Source organism: Lemur catta, chromosome 9 (assembly GCF_020740605.2).
Source record: "Lemur catta isolate mLemCat1 chromosome 9, mLemCat1.pri, whole genome shotgun sequence".
NCBI lineage: Eukaryota > Metazoa > Chordata > Mammalia > Primates > Lemuridae > Lemur > Lemur catta.
This window is the reverse complement of record NC_059136.1, coordinates 14457155-14465157: the sequence shown is the minus strand read 5'-3', so window position 1 is coordinate 14465157 and position 8003 is coordinate 14457155.

Below are 8003 nucleotides of genomic sequence, written 5' to 3'. Positions count from 1 at the left end.
TGGCTGTGCTGCAGGTGGGACCCTGGGCCTCTGCAGGCCTGGGGCTGGGTCCGACCTTAACTCCTGGTGAATCCAGCCTGCCCGAGCTGGAGGTGAGGACAGCCCTGGTGTTCAGCTCTATTTATCCGCGCCCCCTTGTTCCCCCAGTGCCTCCCCGGCTCTTAGACAGAGTCGCACACTGAGGCCCTGGAACTTGGTCAAAGTAGCGGGAGCAAGACAAGTGTGGGCCGCGGGAACTTTTCAAATATTTAGGAAGAAGCAGTCCAGCATAAAAACTATTAGGCTTGGATGTGGGTCTCAAAGTGCGGGCCCCAGACCAGAGGACTCGATAGAAATGCAGACCCTCGGCTCTCGCCCCAGACCTTCGCAGGAATCCGAGAGTCGGGGGCGCGCCAGGAATCCTTGCATTAAGAAGCCCCCAGGGCGACGCTGGTGCGCGCTCAGGGCCCACGACCTGCGTGCGGTTCGGGTATCTTCCCGAGAACGCAGCCCCCCCTCGCTTTGGAGGAGGCCTTTCTGTGACGGCTTTGCTGACCCGCCAGCCCCGCAAACAGGCGCCCGGAGCTGGCCGGCTGTGGCCGGGGCAGACGGGCTTGAGACCCGAATCCCGCGACAGCGTCCCCTTGAGGACTCTCAGCAGTACCCAAGACGAGGAGAGGAAGATCCTGTAAGCGTTGTGGCCTACGCTCTTACTGAGGTGTCAGCGAGAGCTAACCTGTTATTTAAGAAGCTCCGAAGGCCGAGTGACTGCACCGTGACCGCGGGGCGGGGGCACCACGTTGTCCCGCAAGGTGGAGGATCCCGGGTCGCCGCGCGCGGGTCGCCGCCGCCCGGCGCGGCCACTAGATGGCGCTGTTGCACTTTCCTGCCGCCCGCCGCTTGGCTGCCTGCGTCCCCCCAGGGTCCCCGGAGTGCAGTAACAGCGTGCCACTGTGAGCTGAGGCTGGCTTCCCTGAGATGTCCAGGAAATGATATGCAGCCAGGAGGCTTTTCCTGGAGGGAGCGCTGACTGCCGGACTGTAACTGGAAAGCCCTTCAGGACTTTACAAGTCTCCCTCTCCACGCCCCCGCTTGCTTCTCTCACCCCAACCCCAGGCCCCCGGGGGGTGGCAGAGCTCCGGCCACAGGCCCCAGTATCAGTCGGGTGGAGGGGCTGCTCATAAAAGTGGCGACAGACTATTTTCTTCTCACGGGAAGTCTCTAATCTGATTGCATCCCTCATTCTTTTGTGTGTCTTTTGTCATCAATTCAGCCGCGACAGGGAGGAAACGGAAAAACACCATGGATTGGCAAGGAACCTGCAGGAGGCCCCGAGAGAGAAGGAGCAATCTGCTGGGCTTGAGGAGATCAGGAAGGGGCATGAGAATGACGGGCCCGTGGGCGTTGTGGGGGCAGAGGAGGGTGGCAGGATTGGGTGGGACCTGGGTTCAGGGTGGAGGCAGGGTCGGAGCCCAGGACAGCCTCAGAGCCTGAATGCCAGCTAGACACTCACTGCAGGGGGCTCCGCCACGCTGCCCGGCAGCAGGGTCACGTCTAGCATCCACTTCTTCCAAGGGGGGCAGTCTCCTTGAAGGGTGAGGCCCTAATATAATAGTAATAAGCACAAGGACAGCAATGAGAACAAACTCATTTAGTCCTCACCACCCCCTAGGAGGGAGGGATCATCGTGTCCCTGTTTACAGGCGGGAACTGGAGGCACAGGGAGGCTGAGGCAGGCCTAGGAAGGGCAGAAGCAGGGTTCAAAACCAGGCCTTCCGAGTACATGGCCTCCTTGCCTCCAAGCTAGAAGCCCTGCAGGTGTGTAGTGGTGTCCTGACTGAGGGGGCTGCTCCAGCTGGGGGCCTTCTTGAGATTCATGTCTCCTCCCTGGCTTCAGGGACAGAGAAGAGCCCCAGGGCCCCAGTGATCTGGATTGTTCCACTGGAGGCCCCACCTGCTCCCCAGATCGGCTGTCTCTGCAGCCCCTGGGCTGCCTGAAGAAATCACACAGGCTCCCAAAGGGCAAAGCTTTGATTCCACCTAGGAGATTTAAAAGAAAGGGCTAGCTGCCCCCTCCCCCGCAAAGGCCACCGTTAGGCATTGCTGAGGGCTGCAGATTTAGAATCAGGCATCTTCTAAAGAAGAGGAGTGGGACCACAGCTACAGAATAGCAAGGCCAGGGAGGCCAGAGCTGGACACGTCAGCAGGAACCAGAGTGGGGGACGTGGATGAGCATGAAGTACAAGTGCAAGAAACAGCCATGTGGATGGTGGCCCGGCACTAAGCGGGATTCCTGGTGGTGGTCTCATCTCGGTGAGTGGGGTCTGCTCACCTAATTGCTCAAGCCCTGACCCGCTGGAAGCTGTCCTTGCCCCTCCCTGGCTATGTGCTCCGGGGCTCGTGCATCAGTAGAGCATAAGCTGGAGCAAACTGTGCTCGGGCACGGTGGGAATCAGCCCACCTCAAAAATGCCTGGTTTCTCGCGCCTTTTTCAGCTTTTGCTTAAGTTTTCCTGAAACACACTTTACTTTTTTCTTTTTAAATAGTTTTTGAGACAGGGTCTCACTCTGTCACCCAGGCTGAAGTGCAGTGGCATGATCATAGCTCACTGCAGCCTCCAACTCTGGGGCTCAAGCAATCCTCCTGCCTCAGCCTCCCAAGTAGCTGGGACTATAGGCATGTGCATCACCATGCCCAGCTAATTTTTATTTTATTTTATTTTTTAGAGATAGGGTCTTGCTATGCTGCCCAGGCTGGTCTTGAACTCCTGGGCTCAAGTGATCCTCCAGCCCCACCCTCCCAAAGTGCAGTCATTTACAAGCCTAAGCCACCATGCCTGGCCAAGTTCTAATTTAGATTTCTGGTTTTACTTCCTCATAGGTTTCCGTTTACTGCCTTAGATCTGTTTAAACTTCTGCCTTATAGCTTTCCACATTTTGTGATGATCCATTTACTGGTGTGACTTCTGGTTTGTCCTGGGCCTCCTCCTCCTGTCTGTAAGCTCCCTGCACTGTCAGTTTTGCTCCCCACTGTGCCAGGGCCTGGGGCAGCTTCTGAAACCTAGCAGGTACTTGAGAAAATTAGAATGGATCATCTTCTGGGCCCCAGGCTGATTCCCACCTGTGCCCGAGCACAGTTTGCTCCAGCTTATGCTCTAAGGGAGGAACATTCTCCAACTCTGCCCACAGTTACTCAAAGATGAGATTTTAGAACAGATTTTTATTTGGAATTAATTCTAAATTTATAAGAGGTGCAAAAATGCAGATAGCAAAAGGAGCTCTCATGTACCTTTTATCCAGATTTGCTTGTGTGTAATTTTTTTTCTGAGCCATTGGAGGGCAAATTGCATGTATCATGGCCCTTCCTGCTATATACTCCACTGGGCATTTCCTAAGAATGGAGATCACCTCTTACGGAATCACAGGGCAGCTACCAACATCGTCAGTTTGCATTGATACAATACTTTCATCTCATCTACTGTCCATATTCTAATTTTGTCACTTGATGTAATAATGTCCTTTATAGCCCTCCCCCCCCCCCCACCCGCCATAGTACAGGATCCAGTTTAGGGGCAGATAGTGCATTTAGTTGTCATGTCTCTTTAGGGCCCTTGATCTAGAACGTTTCCACAGCATTTCCTTGTCTTTCATGACATTGGCATTTTTGAAACATACAGTACCTGTACCCTTTAAAAAGAATAGAATGCTCTTTATTTTGTGCTTGTCCAACGTGCCTTTGTAATTATGCAGGAACACAGCATAGGTGATTTTGTTCCTTCTCAGGGTGTCACATCTGCAAGGAGATTTAAAATCAGAACCTTTTTCAAGTGACTTCTCCCAGCTCAAGCTGTTTCTGTTTCTCTTTGCTACCATGGGATCTGTGCAAATGCTTGTAACATCAGGAGGCGGCTCTCTTTCCAATGTTTGCTCCGAAAAAAACTTCATTCTCAGCTGTGGTTGAAAGACCTTAATAAGCCTCCTGGCTTCTAGCAGGAAGGCCGACTTTAGGCATGAGTGATGTTGGCTGTTCCCACGCTTCCCAAATGCCATTTTCTCTGTCCCTGCTGCCAGGACTGCACTATAAAGTCCTCCCCACGGAGCAGCTGGGGCTGGGAACAATCTACCTTTTACCTCTGTGGTGGTTTTGCTGCATAGTTTTAAAAACACTCCAATGTGTGCTGTGCCACAGCAAGGGTTTGGAAGGCTCCATGGCCCTGTGGGCTCCCTCACTGCACTTGGAATGCTGCTAAAATGCTAATGTCCCCAAAAGAGGGGACATCGGAAACTATTACTGACCATTGGCTACTGGAGATGACCCAATAACTGGCTGTTGTTGGGGAGAGATGGTGGAGAACTGGACCACAGGGGGCACATGGACCCTGGGATTGATAGCAACGGTGACACCTTGTAGTGACACCCCTTCTGCATGGTACTCGCTGGTCCCACAAAAGAAAAAGGACACTGTTTTTGATGCTTTAAAGTGTCCTTCGGGAAGGCAGCCTGAAGAGGTGGGAAGAGAACCCATGTTTGAGTCTTGGCTCTACTGCTAATTGACGTGAGGTTTTAACTGCACCTGAGCCTCCTCTGGGTTCAAGGTTAGTAGTGACAATAGAAGAGATAATGTAAAGGGCATGGGGTTCACACACAGTCAGGGCTTCCACAGGGCAGTGTCCTCCCCGGCTCCCGCCTCCTGACCGCCTCTCCTGCTCCCCCAGCACTGACACGGTGACGCTGTGCCACCACGCCGCGGGCCCATGTGGGCACGGGCATCTGTGAGTGCCAACCGCCCTGGCCCTGTGGACAAGGTTTGCACATTTGGCACTGTTTTAAGGATACACTGGGTGAGTTTTAATCATGTACGGTAAGACATGCAGATACGGAAATACTTGTCACCAAGGAGAGGCTTATCATAATTACGGTTTCCCACAAGCAGGAGGCACTGCCCTGCGAGGAAGCGCCAGGGCCGGTCCTGGTTGCTGGGGTGCGGGACGTGGGTGAGAGGCTTTGGTGTGGTTTCTGCAGGAAGGACGGGGCGGGGCAGGGTGGGCAGGCTCAGGGTTGGCTAATGTGAATAATTTCAGCAGGCTCTGGGGCACAGGGGCTGTGCCTGGTTGTCTGCTACTGGCCCTGGGGTGAGGGGGACGGGTGGATGGTGGCCCAGGAGGGCCAGAGCCCAGTGATGGAGGTGGCTGGAGGTGGGGGCGTGGGCTCCGGATTGGGTCGGTTTGCATCTGAAAAACATACTCAGGGCTGGGGCCGAGTCTTTGGCTATTTGTAGGAATCAGCTACTCCTGGCAGGGGCGGTCCCTTCAGGGTCAGCAAAGCCCTAAATGTCAAAGCATTGGAATACAGAAGACAAAAGGCATGGCTGATACTAGCACTTTCCCTCCCTGGAAAGGAGAAAAGTCTCACTCTGGGGATCCCTTGTAGTGAGGCTGCTCTCTGGTCCCTCAAAGCCTGTGGTCTGCACTCCCTGGGATGCAGACTGATACAGGCCCGTGGCCTAGCTCTGCTGCATCCCCCCCTCCCCTCCACAGTCGGTGGAAAAATTGTCTTCTATGAAACTGGTCCCTGGTGCCAAAAAGGTTGGGGACCACTGCTCAAGGCCATGGCTTGTGTTTATGGTCCTCAAGAACGCATGCTTCACGGACACAAATACAAACTTCCTGGGTGAGCTCTGAACCACTGGACTTTTCAATGGAACGGAGATACTTCCAGCATTACATGAAGCTTAGTGGGCAGAGTAGTGGGTGCAGATGCCTTGTCAACAGCCTCTCTGGCTTCCTTCTGTGGAACCCATGACCCTCTGACAGGCCCCCAGCCAGCTGTCCTTTCAAGACTCCTATGTCCTGTCCTTGCAGCCCCATACCCAGTGCTGTTACAGAGACACCAGCTCTTCCCACCTTTGTGCTTTGCTGGTACTTCCCTTGGCAGGTGAGATGGAGAGCCAGTGAGAAAGGAAGCAGCACAACAGGGGCCCACGGGCATGTAAGTTCCCAGGCCGAAGATGTCTTGGGGAGCACTGAGCCTTCCACCTGGCAAAGAATGGGGGACCCAGTTAATTTTACGTAGGCCTCAGAAGATGGGTTACATATAGAGTCTGAAACCAAGGTGCTAAGAAAATCCCCTAACGATCTTAGGTCCTTTCTTAAGCTCCCTGTAAGCCTGGCAGAGCTGCTGCTAATAACTCAAGCATACCTGGCAGGGTAACGTGCCCAGAGGACTTCCTGCTTCTTTGTGCATTTTTAAACTCTCTTCCAAATCAGGGAAAGAAGCACTTTCTCCCTCCTGTGCAAGAATCCACCATTTTGAGTGGTTCTGCCCTGTTTTTGCATAACACTGGCGGTATTCTGATATGAAGCGGATGCCTAATTAATATGAATATAGTTGATGTTTAAAGAGAGCAGTGAGGAAATTCTGAGCTCCCTCACACTTTGCTAAATGCAGAACAAAGCTGTCTTCTGCAATGACCCCCTTTTCACTCAGCTGTTATTAATAGATCTTAGGATGGTGTGTGATTCCTTTGCCTTCCAGTTGTTCTTGTGGGCACCACTGCCCAGGACTGGTTTGGATGGAGCTTACTGAATGTCTCCTTTTCTTGTGATGTGCGGTGCCCATTAGTGCTGTTCACCAAGCATTGCCTTCTCTTCCCACTCTGGTCCCATGCTGGGGTTGCACTTCCTGGCCCCCTCGTGGTTGGGTGGTGCCAAGTGATCAGCTCAAGACAACGATTGTGCATGGACCATGTCACCCACAGACTGAACATTTAATTGCCATTATGAGACTCTCCAGAGCTCTTTTTCCCCCTGGCACTGGTGGTCAGCACCGTTTGAGATGGTAACCGTTCAGTAAGCCTGGATCTCTGAGCAGAGTCCCCTTGCTGACCTGCCAAGGACACGTAACATGGAAGTTGTCTGTTACTGCAGCACAACCTAGCATATCCTGAATGACACAGTGTTGGCATTTTTGGCAACTTAATAATTACTATAACTTCACTTGCACAGAGGCAATGTCTTTGCCTTTCTTGGTTTACCAATTCACATTCCTTGAGGGAATTTTCACTGATGGCCTATTAGAAGGTCAGAATTTATTATCTTTTTCAAAGTTGGGAAGAGGGATGTTGTTGGCTAATATCTTTGGCCACTTGGCCTAGTGGTCTGATAGCTTAGAATGACCTTGGCATATTTTGGGAGGCTAATCCTTCCTGGCTTGAAAACAGATGCCCCAGCTTTGGCCATGCCACTCCATTGCAGGGCTTGGTGAATATTGATAGCTACAACTGATTGAGTGCCAAACATGTGCTAGGCACTGAGTATACCTTATGTGTTATTAGGTGCAATGGCACAAGGTGGGCCACATTTTGTTCCCATTTCTCAGATGATGAAACTGTGGTGCAAAGAGGCTAAATAGCTTGCCTAAATTCACTTTGCTAGTGGAGCCACGATTTGAACTCAACTTTGGATGCAAATGTCTATTTTTTTTCTAATTTCACCTAGCCAATTCTCCTTTGCAAATTTCTAGGAGAGGGGTGAAAGGTGCCCCTTTCCTTGAGGATGTTAGCACCTTGATATTTTGTGTTTGGCTGGATGCCACATTTCCGTTCATTCACTCATTCATAAATTTACTCATTCATTTATTCACTTACTTATAAACTCATTCTTTCATAAGTTTATTCACTGATTCACTCATTCATTCATTCCCTCATTCGGTAGGCTTTGTTGAGAGTCTATCAGGTGCTGGGTTTTGTTTGGGACTTGGATTTGGATGTGAACTGGTTATGATTTCTGCCTTTAACCTCAATGAACTCACAGACTTTGGGCATTAGCAGGAGATATATATATGTGTGTGTATAAATATATATACATACACTATATACATACACATAATACATATACATTATATATATATATATGTATGTACACACATACACACACACACACAAAATTTTATCACTATGCCCAGGGAAGTGTGAGTACACTGTGGAGGTAGCTCCTGGTCTAGACAGGGTGTGGAGTTGTGTCAGGC